The following is a 20,284-nucleotide window of genomic DNA, read 5'->3' on the forward strand; positions in this document are numbered from 1 at the left end:
TGTATACAGAGAGTTGAAATTATTGAATAAAACCCTCTGTCCTTGGGGTGGGTGTATCCTGATGTACTGCTGGTTCCAGAGGCACTTGAGGCCTCAGCTGAGCCACTGCTGTGGCGTGTACCTCAGAAATGGACGGTGAATTCCTGTTGGTGAAGATACTTTATACTCTGCAATGCGGGGCATATAGAAAGTAGTCTTGGTCTGAGTAGGCAGCGCCATCCCTACTGGGTGATGGCCATAGTGCTAAAAGGCTTTATGTAGTTCTATGAGGGAGAGTACCACTATGCCAGGGAATAAGTGCTTTCCAGTATAACAGTGGCGCGACTATTAAGGGGGCTACCAACTACTTCCTGCTTAGATTTAAAGTGTGCAACACTGGAAGAAACCTCTATTTGGTACTTTAAGCCAGGGAGAAAAACATGTCTGAAAAATCACAGGTCTTAGCGGATAACCCACTGCCTTCTTGGGTTGGTTGTTTTATATTTGTCAAATTGCTTTCTAAACATCCATGTTTATACCTGTAGATTAGCACCGTATAGGCTGAATATCAAAGGAAACCCTTTATAATGGACAGCAGCTGGGAGACTTATAATTATTCAAACTGCTGAGGACAAATGTCTGTTACCGTGGATGCAGCTGTTACTGTGGCAAAGGAGTCCAGTACTCAGAAAAAAGGGCCCCACGAAATCATCCCCTCCACAATTCAGGGAACACTGTAGAAAAGAGGAGAAGAATGCCAGAGAGCTGGGGATATGGCTCAGTGGGCAAGAGCATTTGTTGTGCAAGTATGAAGGCCTGAGTTTATCACCAGCTCCCATGAGAGGGCCAGCTCTGGCCATGAGCACCTATAATGCTAGCACTCTGACTGTAGGAATGGGGAGAGCCCTGGGCTTGCTGGCTAGAAAGATGAGTTCCAGGTTCAGAGAGAGACCCGAGGGACAGAGCAGAGAGCAACAGAGAAGGAAACCCAATGTCCCTCTATGGTCTTTTCACTCACACATGGGCACTTGCACACACACACACCCCATACGCAGGAAATAAAACAGAAGGCAAGGAAAGAACGTACAGTTGGAGCAAGGAGTGGACTGTAGTATAGCTATTTCCTCTAGGTATGATGTGACGCCCAGCCATAGTGAAGCTGGTCCTTACAGAGGGCTTCCGTATCCCTGGTGACATAACCAGCAAAACAATGAACCTGATAACTAATCTACTGCAGTGGCACTGGGCCGCTCACGTTCTCTCGTGGAAAGAGGAGAGCCATGAGATGCTCACCTGAGACTTCAGTCATTCTCTTCTCTTGCCTCAGCTGCATGCGGTCTTGAGGGATGTTCAAGTATACAGGGAAACCGAAGGCTGACTGGAGGTTGAGACGCTCTAATTTTAGTATACGTGCTGCCGAAGCGAGCACTGGTTGAGACGCTCTAATGGCACAGCTATTTGAGCTGCCTGTTCTCCTATACGTAACCCCAGGACACTCAATCACTTCACCAGGTTAGGTTTGAATAGATTCAGTCTTTTGATCTGTCAGTGTCCCCTCTGTATGCCACCCCTGGTCAAGTTATACATTTGTGTATTATGCTAAATAAGTCTTACCCAGCAAGGTTCCCGTTACACTGTTTTATGATGGTGGCTCAGACACTCAGCCACTGGTGGAAAAACATTTGAACGGAAGTGGCATCGGCTGCAGCTAATTTACTGGCAACAGGGAGAATGTTGACTGTAGAAGGGGTGGCATGCACAGGGCTGGTGGCAGAGATGGCCACCTGAGCATATTTTATTAGGTTCTTCTCTGTCCCAGGTACTGGGTGTGAAGTACCAGATTATATCCCTCCACCCCCCCCCCCCCCACACACACCTGAATGATCTCCTGCCCCAGGTTCTTCTTATGACGTGACACAGACTCTTGGACAGGGTCTGTGTTCCTTACTCTTGTATCTGTGACCATGGCAGGAGTGATTCTGTGTTCTAAGGCTAGGTCATGAGTGGACCAGCTATAAGTCTGGGAGGAGCTATCACACAGGGGCGGCTGGAGAGCCCAGTGTGCACTTTTCCCAGAAGTAACTGCCAGACATTCAGGTGTGAGAACCTTCAGTACAGCTGGTGTGAACTGTCCTCCTTCACCCAAGCCAATATGACAGGCCTCACTACTGACCTCACTCCGGACCAGGCTCTGACAGATTTTTCATGTGAGTGGAATCCTGGTCTTCTGTGGTTGGCTTTGAGTCATTAGAGTACCTGTGGATGTTGTGTGTTTGCTGTGTCAGTGGCTGTCTCGTTATTGTTGAGTAGTCTTGGAAGTCACTGGCACCACTGGGGTGACAAGCACATCTGAGTTGTTTCCAGCTTCCGATGAGGTTGCTATGGATGCGTCAGGGTTGCTATGCAGAAGGTTGCTATGGACATTGGCTTAAGAGTCTGTATGGACATATGCTTTCGTATTTATCTTAAGTAAACACCCAGAGGTGTCTCACTGGGGCACACTTACCACAGTGTGTATTTGATTTCCAAAGTACTTTAGTATTTTGTATTTCTGTTTTAAAAATTAATTGTTGACTGGCAGGTTGACTGATTGACTGGACTGTAAGTTCTATTAGCCCGGATCTATGAGTTAACGTCAAGAAAAGGAATACAGCATGATGGCTCCCTCTGAGTTCCCCTCCTGGACCCCAGTTCCTTACAGGCCTCACACCCGCAGGAACTCACGTGCCCTTTCTGGTTTACTTGGATGAGTGTGTTCTGAAGGGCCTCACTTTTCTCATGACAATGTACTCTGGGGGCTAAGGAGCCCATTCCCATAGTACATCCATTCTGAGGAATTCTCCCCCTCAGACGCTCCATTAGAAAACAGTTTTCGTATCAAGGAGAGATAAAGGGACCCACGGTGGCCACCTCTTAGAGCACTGGACTAACTGAAGGTTCTGGCAAGAATCAAGATTGAGTGGTGTGCGTGTCAACCAGGTCCAGGCACTAAGGGTCATCTAGGCTCGGCCATGGTGACTCGGTTCTGCCACTGTAGTGTAAAGGCAGCCACATGAACAACAGGCTGTGTTTCAGTAAACCTGTGTTTACAAAATGAGGTTCAGCTGCCATAGGCAGCTCCTGATCTAGAGTATAGCAGAACTGAGCAGTGGAATGTTTTAGTTAAATTCTAGAGTGGTTCCCCCGCACCCTCGAATGCCTCCACTCCATTCCACCTCAATAAATCTGCCACAGCAGAGTTCAGAAGGAGGACAGGGAGAGGGAGGAGGAGGGGAGGCTGGGGGTGGGAATGGAAGGGAAGAAAGGTGAGGGTAGGTATGTCAAGAACAGAGGCCAAGGGCAGTAAACCTGACAGGAGCTCAATGAACAGGAGAGCGGTTCCTTCAGAAACCCCTTCTCCACCCCTTCTCTTCTCCTCCCAATTTATTCCCTCACTCCCTCGCTCCCACTCACCCCCCTCTCCTTCTCTGATGCTCATATTGTGAACCTGGAGCCGGAGAAAGGCACCGCCCTCCACATCTGTATTAAATAAGTGTCCCATGACTGAGTTGAGATTTGGGGTTCTGGAGCCATCTTCACAGCATTCTCTTTCTAGGGTCAAGGACACCTTGGTTGCTCAAGTCAGGCAACCTGAGGATGAGTGAACTGTGGCCCATCCGTCTGAACGAGAGCTTGATCTGACCAATTCTGGCAGTCAATCTCGTCTCCTCATCTAACCGTCAGGACGGACGGAACAGTTTTTTAGGGACAATCTAGCTCTCTCATTTAAGCAACTGTATTTCAGCAAATCTGTGCGCTATTGTTTTATGTAACAGCCAGAGAGGGGGAAAATTCCTGCTGATTAAATATGACACAATGCTTTCTTTCACTTTCGAGCATTATTCTCCACTTATGAAAGAGCTCCTTTTGGCTTGTCTAGACAGTTTCATCACCCTCCCCTCCTCCTGTTATAGCACATGGCATGTATCTGCCAATCCTCTCTCAAGGCACCTCAGGAACAGAACACAGCCCCTGCTCAGCTGTTTTGACAGTGTCTTCTCTCCTCTGCCATCACATGGTTCCTCTGAAATACGGAGTGGAGAGAATGCTTTTCCTTGAGCATTCAATGCAAACCCCTCACACTCCTGTCCCGCCACTCTGCTTGCAGCTACACCCCCCCCCCCACGCACTTTGTGCTGAGTCACAGGTCTTTGTGCAGACTTCAGACAGGAGCAGAGGCGACGGCTCCGTCTGCACAGTGCCCTCTGTGTAAGCCTGAAGACCTGAGTTGGATCCCTAAGGTCCACACACTTTGGATCCGAGTGTGTAGGAGCATGCCTGCAATCCCAGCGCTGGGAAGACGGAGCCATGGAGCTCAGCAGGGGAAGGCGCTAGGTGCTGACTTCTAGTCATGCTGACACGCACGCACACATATGCACATGCACACGCAGGCAGATGCACTCACACCATTTCACACGGTTCCTCGAATGGAGCAAGGTGATAGTTACTACTGTTAACGGGTAATATAGCCACCCTCACTGAGTCACAAGTGTGGTCTGGCCCAGAGGGACCACGACAGGCATCCTGGTTTCAGAGACGTTAAACTTCCCTAGAAACACACATGAACCCAGACAAACGTACGTCCTTAATTATCAATTTTGAACTTTAGGGGTTTAAAGGGAAAACAAAACCAAAGCCTTTATAAACAGGCAGCAGCAACACTCTTCACACAGCCATCCCTGGGCACTCTGGGGTGACATTCAGACCCTTTGTACGTGGCTGTGTCCTGGAAGTGAGCAGCGCTAACCACCGGGTTCTTGCAGATGCTGGCACACAAAGCCCAGTGCCCACCCTGCCTCCTCCCTTTCCGTGAGCTCAGATAGGAACTTGGTTTGCATAATGAATTATGCATCAGAGCGTGAGGTGCTGATCACTTTGAAGTAAGGAAATCAAAACGGAACCATAACTAGTTTTCGAAAAGCATGTGCTTGGCACATATGCCAAATGAACGTGTAAAGGAAAAAAGCCAAATTAGAAATTTATATCTCTCTCTTTTTTAAAAAAAAGGATTCTATGACATTTAGAATAAAAGCTGACAGAATTCTGTCACCAGCCGGCGGGGGGAGGGGGCTGACTGGCTTCTCAAGCCACTCTCTGAGCTGAGCTTGCCAGGATTTGCTCGGCTGGGTGTGGGTGACGGGAAGGTGTGCCAGAGGGGAGGCACCATGCTATTCCTGAGAGCTGTATCTTCAGGTTAGAGGTTAATGTTCAGTCCCGGGCCATTCTGGTCCCAACCTCTGTTCATTCTATCTCATACTGGCTCCCAGAGGCACGGCTAGAACCCAACGTACAAACCCGAATGTTTCTGCTTACTTAGATGAGAGTCCCAGCAAACTTCCCTTCGAGGCAGGGCTGAGGTGTATGACTTTCCGGATGCTGGCCCATTCTACTGTGCCCTGAAACATAGCTGGAGTCTTTCAGATATCTGACTGTGTGTAATAGAGCTACACGTCAGTGCGAGGCCTTAGCTGTGCACATCTGGGCATCTTACTGGCGAGTTTCACTGGCATATGGCCTGGAAACCAGCATGCTTTTCTGCAGATGTGGATATAAGCCTTTTTTTTTTTTCATGGTTTCCAAAAGGCTGCAGGCTGGTGTACATCAAAAGAGGCAACGAAATAGTAAGTCTTATGACAAAAACATCGAGATTGTGAAAGAGACCAAAAGTCAGCAAAAGCAGAAGAAAGCAAATACAGTGGACAGGACGGAACGACGTCATTGCTAAGCAACCTTACCTAAGGACATAGCTCACCAATGCTTCCAGAATGTCAGGAGAGAGCCAGTGCCTCCTTATGAAGGGAAGTTTGGGTGAACGGGCTCTCTGATTAAACAGGAGAAGAAGCAAACACACCCTGTTCTTTCTCTGAAAGGGAGTGACTGAAGAAAGAGACTGAGGACGGCTCTTGTCCAGCTCCTAACCTGCCACTCTGTGTGCAAGTTTAAGGAACGATTCTTCTATGCTCTCCTCACCTCTCTCCCAATTCAGATCTTATACCCTAAGCTTCCTCTGTCAGCCCAGAAAGCATAAGGGTGATAGGGTTGGCTCAGACCGTATAGCCACTCCATGTGATTAAAGTCTGTGATGGTTAATGTCACATCACCTCTGAGCATGTGTGTGAGGGAGTTCTGAGCCTGGGTCAAGTAAATGGGAAAAGCCATTCTAACTGTGGGGTTGCACCATGGGCTGATGGGACAGGAGGAAGTGGGTTGAATATCAGCATTCATCTTCTTCCCAAAGCCCCAAGAGCATGTTGGCCTGTTTCCTACCCACACTCACCCTCTGTCCCTCCTTACCTCTGCAGAAGTAAGGAGACAGCTGTTGAAAATCCCAGCATTTCACTTGGCCACTTCCCTTGGGATCCAGCCCTCATGCTGAGACCATCTTTGAAAGAGGCAGAGACCAGACACACACCTCTTATATATAGACACTTACCAACCTATGTGATCCTGACCTTGAGATTTCTCTAGATTTTCTGCTGCTTTCTAACTCCCTCTGACGCGATTTGGAAGACACACGGCGTGCAAAAGTGAAGAACACACAGGCATTGTAATTAGACAATGCAAAGTACCGTGGATGTCAATGGCATTAAGTCTCTCCTCTGGGTCTCCAGTTAGGGACAGGCTGGGGTCTTGGAATAGTGGTTGTGGGTATTCTGGGAGCAAGCTGAGGAAGAGATCAGGTCTTAGCAGTCAATGTGTGAACTCTTTGTCACGTGACTTCTGCATATGGTGCCTGCCCTTAATCACTGGTAGAGTGGATCTCTAGTCTTCTCTATGGACAATGGAATGGAGACTCTCTGCTGTATGGGAGGTGGGAAGGAAGCCCAAAGGTAGGATCAAACTGTGAGTCACAGGAAGGTTAACACTGGGACCTAGCAATCTGAAAGACCTTCCCGTGGATTGTGCAAACCCCTCTATGGAAGGAGTAGTATATGGATTGCATCTTACATATATAACAGAGGATCATGGGATGACCTATGCACAGTAAAGATAATGTCAACATAACCTAGAGATGCCAGTCATGTCAGTCAAGGAAAGACCCACCCCTCCAGAGAGCAGCTCCCCTTTCCTCTGTAATTATTATATCCTGGACCGGGCAGGAGCTCTTGAGCCAGGGCCTGCTTCAGCTGTCCCTGCTCGGCACAATATATCTTTCTGCATTCGATTTCATCTTTAATACATCTAAGATTCTGCTACTGCTTTTCTGTGTCTTGTTCAGTTCTTTGAGTCACAAAGACTATAGATACCATGCTAAGAATGGCTCTTGCCTCCTCTGTAATAGGAAAGCTCCGGAGACCAGACTTCTCTTGACAGTCCTTCAAACCAATCGTCTGGCCCCAGACCCACTTAGGTGCCCGTTTTCAGAGGTTCCTGGAATTATGTTTAATTCCTGAGCCCAGGGCATTCTGCATTGCCAGCTACTATACCCAAGTCCCAGATCAGCATGGGAAGTTCCCAGGTTGACACAGAAGCTAGTCCTTCTCAGTGTGTGTTCTGGCTTCCTGGACTATGTAGCTGTGGTTACTCCTCTTGGTTCAAATCCCCTCACTACTGGGTATAGTGCTGTATGCCTGTAAATACCAGCTTGGAGGAAGCAGAACAAGAGGATCAGAAGTTCAAAGCCAGCCTGGACAAGAGTGTGTTTTGAGGCAGCAAGAGCCTGCCACAAAAACTAGGCTGAATCCCTTTCCCTCCAACTAAAGGGGTTTCGATTAGATCTCTGTGTTATACTATGTTATTAATGAATGTTATTTAATCTACATTCAGCTGTACACTTGAATGCTTAGTTTCAGTCATTATGATTTTGATGGAAATTTACATAGGCTCTACTGACTACTTGTGGTACCATGGGCATTTTCACAATATTAATTCTGCCAATTCCAAAGCACGGAAGAACTTTCTACCATCTTATGAGTGTCCCTTTTGATTTGTTTCTTCAGTGTATAATGTTTTCATCATATGTGACCTCTAGGGAAGAAAGGTTGGTTTATAGTTATAAAATGAACCTCACTGTGTATTTAAATTTGACTTTATTTTGGACTCTGTAAGTTACTGATGACCATGATCTGGTTTTTACAGTTACTTGTCTACCTTTTTCTTAGGTTATAATAGTTTTTAGACTCTCCGCTTCCTGTGTTGTTCTGTAGAACATTATACATTTATTATCATCTGCACCATTCATAAATTAATCCTTTTTGTAATCAAGATTTTTTCTCAATGAAACTTCTAAAGTTTGATTTTTTAATTCATGTCTGGATGTATTAATGGAAATCTTTATCACCAAATGCAAGCTTTATTTCCATTCACTGACATAAACGCCATTAGCCATGACCCCATTCATGTTAGTTTCTCTTTTTATTTCATTGATTTAGTCATGCTTTTCCCCTCTGAGACAGGGTCTCGGTCTGTAGTACAAGCTGTCCTGCAACTACTAAGCCCAGGCTGGCTTGAACTTGGAGCCCTCTCCTACCTCAGGCCTCCCAGGTGCTGGTATTACAGGTATGAACCCTCAGGCTCAGATATGTATCCCTCTTGTTTTTAAATTATATGCACTGTTATTATTCTATTATAATTGTGCTTCTCTAATTATTTATGCAAAACATGGAATTTGGAGTTTCTCTGTTATCTTCCTACTAATCGCCTGTAAAAAAGGAAATTACCAACATGGGCCAGCCATCCTGATTTGTTTCTAAAGAGTTGGTTCTTATGTTAATAATGTGTTCTGAAGAACTCCCAGCAAAACATCAATTGTTCTTCATTATTCTACTAATTGGATTTTCTGGCTAGTCATGTTACCCAAGACACTATGAATTAGTTAAGCCTAAAATGTTCCTTGAAAAGAAAAAAATGTTCAGGGAAAAACCAGAAATTGCTGGATTTAATTTTTTATTTAGTTACCATAAAGAACCTTGGTTATAATGTTCATATTTGACTTTCTCTTCTCCTTTAGACTTAGAATAGTAAAGATATCCCTGTCACAGAGTCTTGGACCAACCCCAAGAGGTGAGAAAGAATGACACTAAGAACTGTCCCCCAGGACCTTGATTTTTGAAGCATCTCTCACCTCTAGACACCTGGCCAGTCTCCAGCTGATCCTAGCAGTGAGTTTGCATTGACTTCTTTCCTACAGGCACAGTTATACTTTCCATCCACACATGGCTTTAAAAGCTCAGCTCAGATCTCACCAGTGTTCTTGACAGCTTACTTCTATGAGTAGCCAAACTCACAGGGTTGTTGTTTTGCCTAATGGGTCTCATTTGGTGCATTGAAATTACTTACATATGTTAAAGTGTGTCCTCAATTTGGTTATGACAACCTTCAGGGTAGAAATATTATCCCTTTTCTGAGATAGGGTTATATAATGTAGCTCAGGCTGACTTTGAACTCATAACTCCTCTGACTTAGCCTCTTAAGGGCTGGGATTATAAAGCATTACCAAAGCCAGCCTCAGAAATATTGCTGTGTGTCTCCGTCAAGGAGTCCCTGTCCTCTTGGTTGAGATGATGTTCAAAGCTCAACCTAGGTTGATAATCAGGTAGATTTGTGCTACACCAAATACAGATACAGCACTCTACAGCTCAGGCTGGCCCTCAACTTGTGATCTTCTAGCCTCAGCTTCCTCAGTGCTGGGATTACAACTGTGTTCTACCATGACCAGTCGTATGCCTCACTGCTTCTGATCTGTTAAATGTGGCCAAGCTCTAAGGCCATTTCCAGAGCTAACATCTGATGTTCAGTGTACCTGAGGAAACAATCCAAAGGAATGGGATGATTTATTCACATTCACAGAGCCGATCATGGCTGAAATGTTAAGGTGAAGTTCAATCTCACAGCCACAGCTTACTGGTTCTTTCAGAGTGTCTGGCATCCTTCAAAATGCCAGCATGCAACTTTCCTAAGGACACATATACACTGACCCAACTCAGTACCTGCACTAGTTGGAGTATTAAAAAAGTATCTGAGGTGTATCTCCAAAAAGGCTTAAATAGGCTGAAGTATCACCCAGAGAAAGGTGGTGACTGACATAGAACATGTGAGGTAGCTCAGTCTGTGAAGCATGAGGACTTTGGATCCCTAGCATCCATGTAAAAAGCCAGTGGCAGCAAGGCACACCTATAATCCCAGGCTGGGAGAGCCATTTGGATCTCACAGGCCAGCCAGTTTAGTTGAATTAGTGAGCCCCAGGTCAGTGAGAGATCTTGCCTCAAAAAGAAAAAAACAGGTGGAGTAGCCAAGAGGAGTGCTCAGTGGGTAAGGGCGCTTGCCACCTAAGTGTGAGGACTTGAGTCTAATTTCCTCACAAGGAGTCCCTGTCCTCTTGGTGACTCCATGGATATACCAGACACATTGCATGAACATCTACAATCCCAGTGTTCCTACAGGGAAGTGGGGAGTAAAGGGAATACCCAGAAGTCCATGGGCCAGCTAGTTTGTGTGTGAGGTATCAAGACTACAGAGAGACCATGCCTCAGACAACATAGAAGGTGTAGACTGATACCCAGGGTTGTTCTCTGAACTCCACACATACATGCTGTGGTATTACTCAAATGCCTGCATTCATACACCCAACTGCATGTACGCACGCACGCGCGCGCGCGCACGCACAAACACACACACACACACACACACACACACACACTCGGTAGAGGAATACACCTGACCTTGACCTCTGACCCCCACATGCGTGCACATGCTCATGAACTTGTACACTTGTCCATGTTCCCTCCCCAAATAAATACATGTTACGTCCATGCTTAAAACCCTCTTGGACTCCATCTCTTTTGTTGTGTTTTGGAGCTTCATGTAGTCCAGGCCAGCCTTAAAATTACTTTGTATCTAACGATGACCCTGACCTCCTGACCTTTCTGCCTCCACCTCCCAAGGGCAGGAATTACAAATTTAAGCAAATTTTAACAATGGCCACTGTCTTCCCCCCTGACCTGTCTATCCTGATCTTTCAGTCAGCTTCAACTCCAATGACTTTTCTGCTGCCCACAATGCGCCATGTAGGCTCCTTCTCTAGGTTAAACTTGAGTCACCTTTACCTCCTACCTCACTTGACATTGGGTTTCTGTGTCAATGTCGTCTGTTGGACAGGCCTTCCACCACCATCCCATATACGATCATGTGCCTACATCAAGCTCTCCCCTGGTGTTTCCATAGTATTTAACATCACTTGGCTTACACTGCGTATCTACCATTTGTAGAGAGAATTTGGGTTTCTTAAAAACCACAGCTATGTTTTGTGAACATGTTTTTGTTTTATTCCCAGGTGTGGGCTAAGAGGCTGCTTCCCAGCGGATGATTATGATTTGCCTTGTGCACTAGCAGGGGTGTGATCTTTGCTAGTTGCAGTGAGTTTCATTCTGGGGACCCTGGAGAGGGATGAATGGGAGAGCCCTGAGGAGGAGCTCTGAGAAGGCTGCCACTCCCCCTGCTGCTGTGGTTTGTCAAGCGGTCATGAGTGGTTTGGAGCTACCCTGATAACAAAGATTGGGTTTGTCTCAAGGAACCCAACACCTTAATCAGCAGGAAGCATCTCATAGAGGTCTACGCCTCCTTTCCCCTCTAACCTTTTTCTCTTACATCTAGAACAGCACCTAGAAACAGCAGATACTTAATAATTAAAAGTAGAATGATTGACAGATTGAATGAGGATGTTCATGCCTCATGGGTGCTGTGTTTCTAAAGGGGGAGATTTACATCAGTCGAAAGTCTCTTAGTGGAAAACAAATCCCTTGTTGGGCTAGGTTCTTCTGGATGAAGGTGAAAGTTATAATCTAAAATTCCTCCTTCCATCCCAAGGTCTTACTATGCAGCCCAGGTTGACCTTAAACCTAAGATCTTCCCGTCTCAAGTCTCCTGAATGCTGGGATTACAGGCAACTACTACCATGCATGGGTATAATTTAACAGCAAAGTCTGAAGGCCACGACTACACAGTACCACCTCTATGTTACTGTTGGGGGCTCAAGATAGCACTGTTTTGTTTTCTGCCTATGGTATCTGTGGGATTTCTGTCCTCTTGGATACTTAAACCAGGCATTTATGCTAAACTTTGTCTGCTGGTCTCAAACTTGACACAAGCTACAGTCATCTTAGAAGAGGGAGCCTCAACTGAGAAAATGTCTCCGGAGATCAGGCTGTACAGAAGCCTGTAGGGCATTTTCCTAATTAGGGGTTGATGGTGGTGGGCCAGGACATAATTGGTGGTGCCACCCCTGGACTGGTGGTTGAGGGTGCTATGAGAAGGCAGAAGGCAGGCTGAGTAAGCTATGAGGAGCAAGTCAGTAAGTGGCATTTCTCTGTGGCCTTTGCATCAGCTCCTGCCTCCTGGTTTCTGTTGACTGTTTGAGTTCCTATCTTGACCTTCCCTCAATAGGCTGTGATTCAGGATAGTAAACTAGATAAACTCTTCCCCCTCTAAAAGTTGCTTTTGGTTATGTGTTTAATCATAGCAATAGTAACCCTATGAGGTGTGTGTGTCTGTGTGCCCACGTGCGTAGGAACTCATGTATGAACAGGTACCAGTGTATATCAGACCTTTCTGAAGGTGGATAAAAATGACCCTTCCATACCTCAAAATCGTCCTAGTTCAGTTCCTGTCAATCTCCTGATTCAATCTTCTCCCTCTCCTTAAACTGGTTATTCATATCATGCCACATACTCCTGTGACTGAGAAACATAGGAAAATGGCATGCATGCACAGACAAGTTCCGTCTCAGTCAGTGTGGGATTCAGCACAAGCCTTCGAGGACATGAGCCACATCTAAGAGAGACTGTGTGTGTGTGTGTGTGTGTGTGTGTGTGTGTGTGTGTGTGTGTGTATGTGTGTCAGGTGGGGCTGGCTGTTGATTAAAGGAAGGTGTTCTGGTGATAAATACAGACAACATCAGATAGGATATGAACCAGGATTCTGACAATTTTCTCTTGCGATGTTTTGATAGCAGCCATCTGATCTAGACTTTTAGAAGAAAGGGTAAAATCAGGGAAGCCTGGTGGGGAAGACCTCAGGCTCTGGCTTGTGTGAAGTCAATGCAATGTCCTTATTCTTACGGGAAAGCAGGGCTATCAGTGACATTCAGAGACTGCCGGGGATGCTAAGCCACCCTCTGCTCCGAAGATCTATTAGCGTCTCAAGACTGGAACATTATAAACCTAGCACTTGTGGAGGCTGATCCCCTCAGGCTGGTGTCTGAAGATTCTAGAAAGAAGCAGTAAAGGCATCTGTAACCCATGCTGCACGGGTAGGAGCACAACATGCACTTATTCCCTAAAACTGCAACAGAAAAGAACGCAAAAGAGGGCTGGGAAACCACCTAGTCTACACAGTAACTATTTTAGCCATTGTGGGACAGATGGTTCTGTCTTTCCACTGAACTCCGCTCGCAGAGTGGGAAGGCACGGATTACACATGAGAGAGAATGGGTGTGGCAGTCTCTCAGGGAAACCCAGAACCAGGAGGTGGACAGGAGCAAAGCCTGGGTCTCCTGACCCTTGGAACAGGAGTAGGGTGGCCATTGAGCTTTTCATGACAATGGATATGTTCTGTATTTGTGCTCCCAATACGGCAACCGCCAGCTCACCCATGATTAAACGATGCAGCTAGTAAGACTGGCAAGCTGAATTTTTGACCCATGAAAATTAATTTTTGCATGTGGACGCTCATGTGTGTTCATGCACATGTGTGCATCTGAGCAATCTTGGGCGTACCATCCACCTTGTTTTTAAAGCCAGGCTCTCACTGGCCTGGAGATCACTAATTAGGCCAGACTGGAGTGCCACATTTGTCTCCAGCATTATGGTTCTAAGCATACATGAACATGAATTGTTTTTTTTTAATGTGGGTAATAGGATCAAATAGCAAATCCCCACACTTACATGGCAAGCACTTTATTAACTGAATCTTCTCCCTAGCCCCAAATTAAAGTTTCAGAGGGACCCATGGGTACTGGTGTTGAAAGGTGTTTAAGATCTAAAAGTTCTTAAAATGGCTACATAAAACACAAGAAGTCATAGGTTCAAAAGAACTCACCCAGCATGGAGAGGTTTAACATCCACAGACACTGTCGTGTGCTGTGGGCAGCCTTTCATGTTCAGGGACTGAGGAGATGGCTGGACACTATGATAAAGAATCAGGGATATGATGGAGCGCTGCAGGGGACAGCAGACTCTCCTGGTCTCTCTCCTCCGCAGCAGTTTGCCGAAGTGGAAGTGGTACTGGGTCATCAGCTTTCCTGGTTACAGGGGCCTGCTGTGCAGTGAGTAATGGAGAGGGGGCAGCGAGAGCCTGGAGGCTGATGTTGGATCCATCAGAATGACTTTAAGGCACACTGGCGTTTCTTTCTCACCTAAGAAAGGTCTTGAAATAGCCTTGCATCTGCCTTGGGGACATTCACATTTCCTGTAAAGCTGGCTGTCAGAGTCCCTGAAGGATCCGGTCCACTATTATTTTATCCGCCCATCCGTGAGGGTCCCAGCTGAGGTGGGCTCTGCTTACTTTCCCTCACTCTGTTTATTGCTGCATATCCTGATTCCCCTAGGTCTTCCTGCATAGGGAAGACATTAACCAGCCCTTAAAGCCAGCACCCGAGGTGGGAGTAGACCTGGATTCCAGCAAGTTCTCTAACGCTAGTTTTTGTTATAGCTGATGCAGTAGTCAGATAATTTCCAGACACCCAGCATCTCATCCCAGCAGAGCCCCTCCCACTGGGACCTCTAGTCAAGTCTGCTGCTTCCTCAGACCTCTAAGAGGAGAAATCACTGTCATACTCTGCCCTCCCACAAGGAGAGTCCCTTTCAGCTGCACGCGGGACACATTTGCCCCCTTGAAGGCTCCTAACCGTGATCTAGGGCTTTCCACAATTTAGTGTCTGGCCAGGAAATGCAATTCTGAGTTTTAGAACTTTTTCTTTGTTTTGGTTAGGAACCTACGTCTGGTGTGTCTACCTTCCTGGTTCTCACTTCCCCATCCACCATCATTAGAATTCCCCTGATGAATATTAATAAGATGGCTCTCAAGTTCTCAAGTTTTAATTAGGCAGGGCCCTAGGGAAATGTGTGTATCTTGGACACAGGGGAAGCCATGCTTGGGGAGAACAGGAAAGGAACTATCAGCAGTATGGGTCCTTGGGGACCTTGTGGCCGATAGATAGCACAGATACAGTTGTTACTTGTGCCCCAGTGGAAGTCCTGGAAACCCAGTATGAATGTCAGACGTGCTTACTAACATACCAAAGGGGGAACTGGCTAGCTCTCCCAGCATCCCTCAGTACCTGTGTCTCCTTCCAGCTCTCCCAGCATCCCTCAGTACCTGTGTCTCCTCCAAGCTCTCCTAGCACCACTTAGTACCCATGTCTCCTCCCATCCTCCCTCGGTATCTGTGGCTCCTCTCTCAGCACTGCTGCCCACCCCAAACCTCTCCCTCTTAGGGCCTGGGCTCCCATTTTCCTTCCTCCTATTCCTATATAACTCAGCCATTTGGCTCTCCCGCTCTTGCTCAGACGGTCCATGCCGCCTCTATTGTTCTCTCTTCTGCTCTCTCCTCTCCTGGTCCAGTAGAGCCTGCTGGGCATCTTAGCCTGGACTCTTCCCTCTGCCTGCTTTCTCCCTTGTCTTCTTCATACTTTAGGAGTAGCAATGCTCTCCTTTTTTATTTCATTTTCTCATTCACCCAGAGCAACTGAGGTGAGGCTTCAGCTATTCAACTCCAATACTGCAGCCGGCTCTGGCTGTTATTGTTGGTTTTAGGAATAGAGTCATTTGTCTGGTTCCTTTACTTCTATTAGGAGATTGAATTGGCCCATAACATCGGCAAGGGAGGACCTAGTAAGTGTGGATACGACCCGTACTCAAGGGTCTAGCTTTCTCTCAACACTGAGGAGATGATGAGCACGGACACCTCCACCTAAATGTGCTCATGTCCACCGTCGGGATCTGTGCCTGCAGACTCATTCTGTTCGGCTCCGCGTCTCTTTCCCTAGACTCCATATGTAAGGCCAAGACGTATGTACAACCGTCTTCAAAAATATTGCACTTTTTTTTTTCATGTGTGTGTTCATGTGCCATTATGCACGGGTTGGGATCAGAGGACAACTTCTGGGAGCCTGTTCTCTCCTTTCAGTATGTGGGTTCCCCGGATCGAGGAGGTCACCCGTCTTGGTGGGTGGCGAGTGCCTTAACCGTCTCGCGGTCATTTAAACTTTACCGTGCATGGTTATTTAAAAGTAGGCAGAATAGCAACACTGACACGTCCACCCATTAGCAGGGACCATGTCCAACTCCCCCTTCCTGATGTTGTTTGCTGGTAAATTCTGGGCATCATACAATTCTGCTTTCAGGTGTACCCTTATCCACCTTTATGACCTGTTATGTCATCAGCTCCCAACTTTTCTTTTGAGGTAAATCTCAAATATCCCGTTTGACATGTTTCTAGGGGACCTTTTCTTCCCCTTTGCCTGATACTGTCAAATGAGGCTATCTGTTCACCAGAGAGAACCCTACGTGAATGAATACAGGGAAACAGGTTTGACCTGGACAGACAAACTGGCATGGGAAGAAGCAGGGTGAGGTAGAATATGGAGGGAAGACACAGCATGTTGAGCAAAAACTAGCGAAACCAACCACCCCCATCCCCAACCCCAGCACAGACATACATCCAAAATAGGTGAAGAGACACAGGGAGTGCTCTCTGACACACGTTCCCGCAAAGTCAGCTGGCCTTGGCGACCACGGTGTCCTTTCTAGAAAGATTCACTCCCCCCCCCAAAAAAAAATTATCACCAATCCATTAAATAAGGCTTTTTTCTTTGTTTCTTGGTCTCTCCCTCATTTCTCTCATCTAATCTGTCTCTTCTCTACTCTTTTCTTCTCTCTCTCTCTCTCTCTCTCTCTCTCATCCCTCATCTCTCTCTGCTTTCTGTCTCTCTTCTTTGTTGCTGTTTTTTCTCCCCCCCCCTCCCCTTAACCTTTTCTTCAGAGGACCAAGACTTAGCCCAAAGGCTCTTCCTAGTTCTGCTCCCTCCTGAAGCTGCTCTCCATGGCAACAGAGGCTGCCTCACACTGTGAGACCCAGCAAGGCAGGGGAGGGAGAGGTTGCAGAAAACATACATTGTCTAAAAGCAACTGACTTATTTCTAGGTTGTTTTGATGAAGGAAGATGACCCAGAGCATTTCTGGGGAGGTGACAAACTGGAGGTAATGATGGCACTTTAATGCCTCTGTTCCTCAAGTTTGTTGTGATATCTTTATTTCTCTCCCCAAAGGAGGTACAGAGAGAAAAGACAGGGGGACTCATTGCTTCCATGCACCCCCACGGCACCACACCATGACACCCCCACCCCAAATGCCATGCAATGGAGGGAACTTCCCATCTGCTCTCCCTGGGCTGAGGGAATGTGACCCAGGCATAACGGATGCTCCTATACGGTTCCCTAGCCTCCTGGGGAGCCCTAATCTTCTTCAGCCTGGTAGGATGTTTAATCAGCAAGGAGGTGGGTACCACACAGTGCAGTTCTTTGGGGTGGCTGTAGGAAGCTTTGGGGCTGTCTTTTCTTTTTTTAATCTCCTGCCCTTGAGTGCCTGCAGTGTTGCAACTTTTACTCTGGCCATGGAAATGCACAAGAAACAAATAAAAGCAAGTGTAAGGGAGGCTGAAGGCTGGGGAGAGCTGGAAGTGCCTACCTCATGAGCATCAGGACCTGGGTTCCTCATCTCCAATATCCATGCAAGAAGCTGGGCTTCACAGTGCACATCACTAATCCTAGTGCTTGGGAGGTGAAGTCAGATGGTATCTGCCAGAATTCACAGGCCAGAGGGAATAGAGGAGGAGACCTTATAATAGACTCTACACACACACAGTACACAGGTACACATGTACATACACAGCACACACACACATTCTACACTCTACATACACAGACACACAGATACACTCTACAGATACTACACACATACACCACACATACTACATACATTGCACATATTCTACACACACAGACATAGACACACATACTACACACACACACACACACACACACACACACACACACACACACACCCCTCTGTGGGACAATAGACCATGCCAGGAAACTTGATAGGTTGAATGGGTTCAGAGTCCCTGGCACCCAGGTACCCCCCTGAGATGTTGGTGACTCCATGCTCCCTACCAGATTTCTGACCTGGGACATGTGCCACACTTCTTACACAAGAAATGTGACCTGTGGTCATGTAAGCTCAAATCCAGAGTTCTTTATGCTAATAAGGCCCCCCAAGGGTTTACCCAATAAGCTTTCCTTCTCAGACATTCCTCCCTTCAAAAGGTATTCAATCTCTGGTCCACCCTGAAGAGATATGTACCCATACATAAACAAGTTTGTATCAGTAAACAGTTTGGAACCAAGAACTGTCTTTTCCATCAAGAACCACTGTAGGGAGCATGGAGAAGGTCTTTGCCTTCAGCCCCCTCTGCACTCCTGGACAATTGCTGCTAAGGACTTTCACTGATGAGCTAAGCCAGGAGTTCCCCACTCCCCCAGCCCCTGGTTTATCACAAGTCTTCAGCCCACAGGCCCCCCAACTCTGTTCCCAAACTCCCCACAACCCAGCAGCTCCTGGATGTCCAGGAGTCCTCACCGCAGACCTGGGGATCCCTGATCTCCTTTCCTGACTCCTCTGTGGGCAACTGGATGCCTAGAAGTCAGGGAACCCCAGCTTCTGCCTCCCACACTCTAGGCTGCAGTTTTTCCACCCCTTGAGCAATGCTCAGCTCTTCCCTTAAAGTCCAGCACTCGATGGCTCTGGTGCTGGGTAAACAGTCTAGTGCTCCCCAAGATTCGCACCCCCAGTGCTGTTTCCCACACCCCAGCAGTGGGGAGAGAAACATGGACCCCCACACCCCCAGGATGTTCCCCCTGCTCTTCAAAGGTGCTTTTGTTCTGGGCTTGTCTGTAGAGATAAGACAGAGCAAAGCTTTATCATTCACCAGCCAAGCTGTCATATGCCTTGGGGCATCAACAATTCATGTCCCAATGCTTGAACAACAAACAGCACAACATCTTTCTTAGGTAGGAGCCTTCGTCTCAAGCCTGAGAGTGGATTATTGTACCCCTCTGGATTAACGTTCCTAGCTTCAACAAGAAAATTTCCACGGGGTCAAACAGTACAGATAGAACCTAAGGAAACCCCCAAGGAGAGGAACATTAGGTGGTTCTGGGAAAGGAGAAAGACCTTCACCAGACAGTGGTGAGATACCAAGCAAAGCAGGAAGGCAAGCAAACTAGGGCACCAGTGCCTCTCTCCCTCATGACCCCTTGCTGAGTGGGAATCTCCCTGATCTCTTTCAAAATGTGGTTGGCTCTTCTCCTGTCTGCCCATGCCCTGACAGGCTTTTGAATGCCCACCCCAAACATTCACAGAAAGGGGTCCTGCCTGGGCTCTTCTCCGTCAGAAGGTGGAACCCGTGCTCTTGACCTTCTAGGTTGAAGTCGAAAGCAGAGGAGGGAGGCAGAGAGGCCACTGATGCATACACTGTCTGTGTTCGTCTTGATGCATCTTCAGCAGCCGTGGCCCACGTCCCCTTCTCTGCACCTTTGTCAGGAGGTTTCTGACTCCACTAAAGATCCACCCAGCAGCAATCCTAAGTGAACATGTGTAGAGTTGTCCAGGACCCAAGGGTGGCCCAGGGAAAGACTCTCCTAATTTGGATAATTGATATTTTCATAATAAGCCAGGCACCGTGATGCTCAGGCTAGGGACCTGAGTCAACCAAAAGGCAATAATCATGAGGTTAAAAAAAATAGTTTCAAATCAGGTCCATTGCTTTGAGACTACAAATTTGACTTCCTTTTCTCTTGACATGTGGCACTCTTTGGAGTAATTCACTATAAAAACAAATGCCTTTTTCTGAGTGACCACCATTTTTCTCCCAAGTAGGGGCAAGGTAAGTGTACTCAGCCTTTGCTCACGAAGCAGACAAAGGTACCTTCCTTTGGGTAGATGGTCCTACACCAAGATACACAGCTTGGGGCCTCTGTGCTGGGCCAGACATGAACAACTCTACCCACTGACTGCTCCTGAGGCAGACAAGCATTAGTCAAAATCATTCACTCGTCGGGAACCAACGTAGCTGAGAATGAGGGGCCTGAGTTATTTCTTTCATTAACTCCTTCTCAAGGTCACTGTGGCCATTTCATGGAGAAGGACTTCAAACATTTGCTAAAGACTCTGCAGTTAGGACGCGATGGGTATAGTGTTCAAACCCGGGTCTC

The 20,284-nt window shown here is 47.0% G+C and overlaps 1 protein-coding gene and 2 long non-coding RNA genes across 20 annotated transcripts in view; 2 read left to right on the forward strand and 1 right to left on the reverse strand.

The window, feature by feature from the left end:
• Window positions 1-20,284, reverse strand: part of Tmem108 (transmembrane protein 108) — a 294,072-nt gene that overhangs the window by 36,806 nt on the left and 236,982 nt on the right. The window lies entirely within an intron of this gene.
• LOC134480225 (uncharacterized) overlaps window positions 1-20,284 on the forward strand; it is a 46,035-nt gene that overhangs the window by 646 nt on the left and 25,105 nt on the right. The gene's annotated exons all lie outside the window — the stretch shown is intronic.
• On the forward strand, window positions 13-19,327 carry LOC134480227 (uncharacterized). The gene is made up of 2 exons (XR_010054475.1): window positions 13-2,186; window positions 5,602-19,327. It is a non-coding gene; the product is annotated as an uncharacterized LOC134480227 (long non-coding RNA).

This window comes from Rattus norvegicus, chromosome 8 (assembly GCF_036323735.1).
Source record: "Rattus norvegicus strain BN/NHsdMcwi chromosome 8, GRCr8, whole genome shotgun sequence".
NCBI classification, from domain to species: Eukaryota; Metazoa; Chordata; class Mammalia; order Rodentia; family Muridae; genus Rattus; species Rattus norvegicus.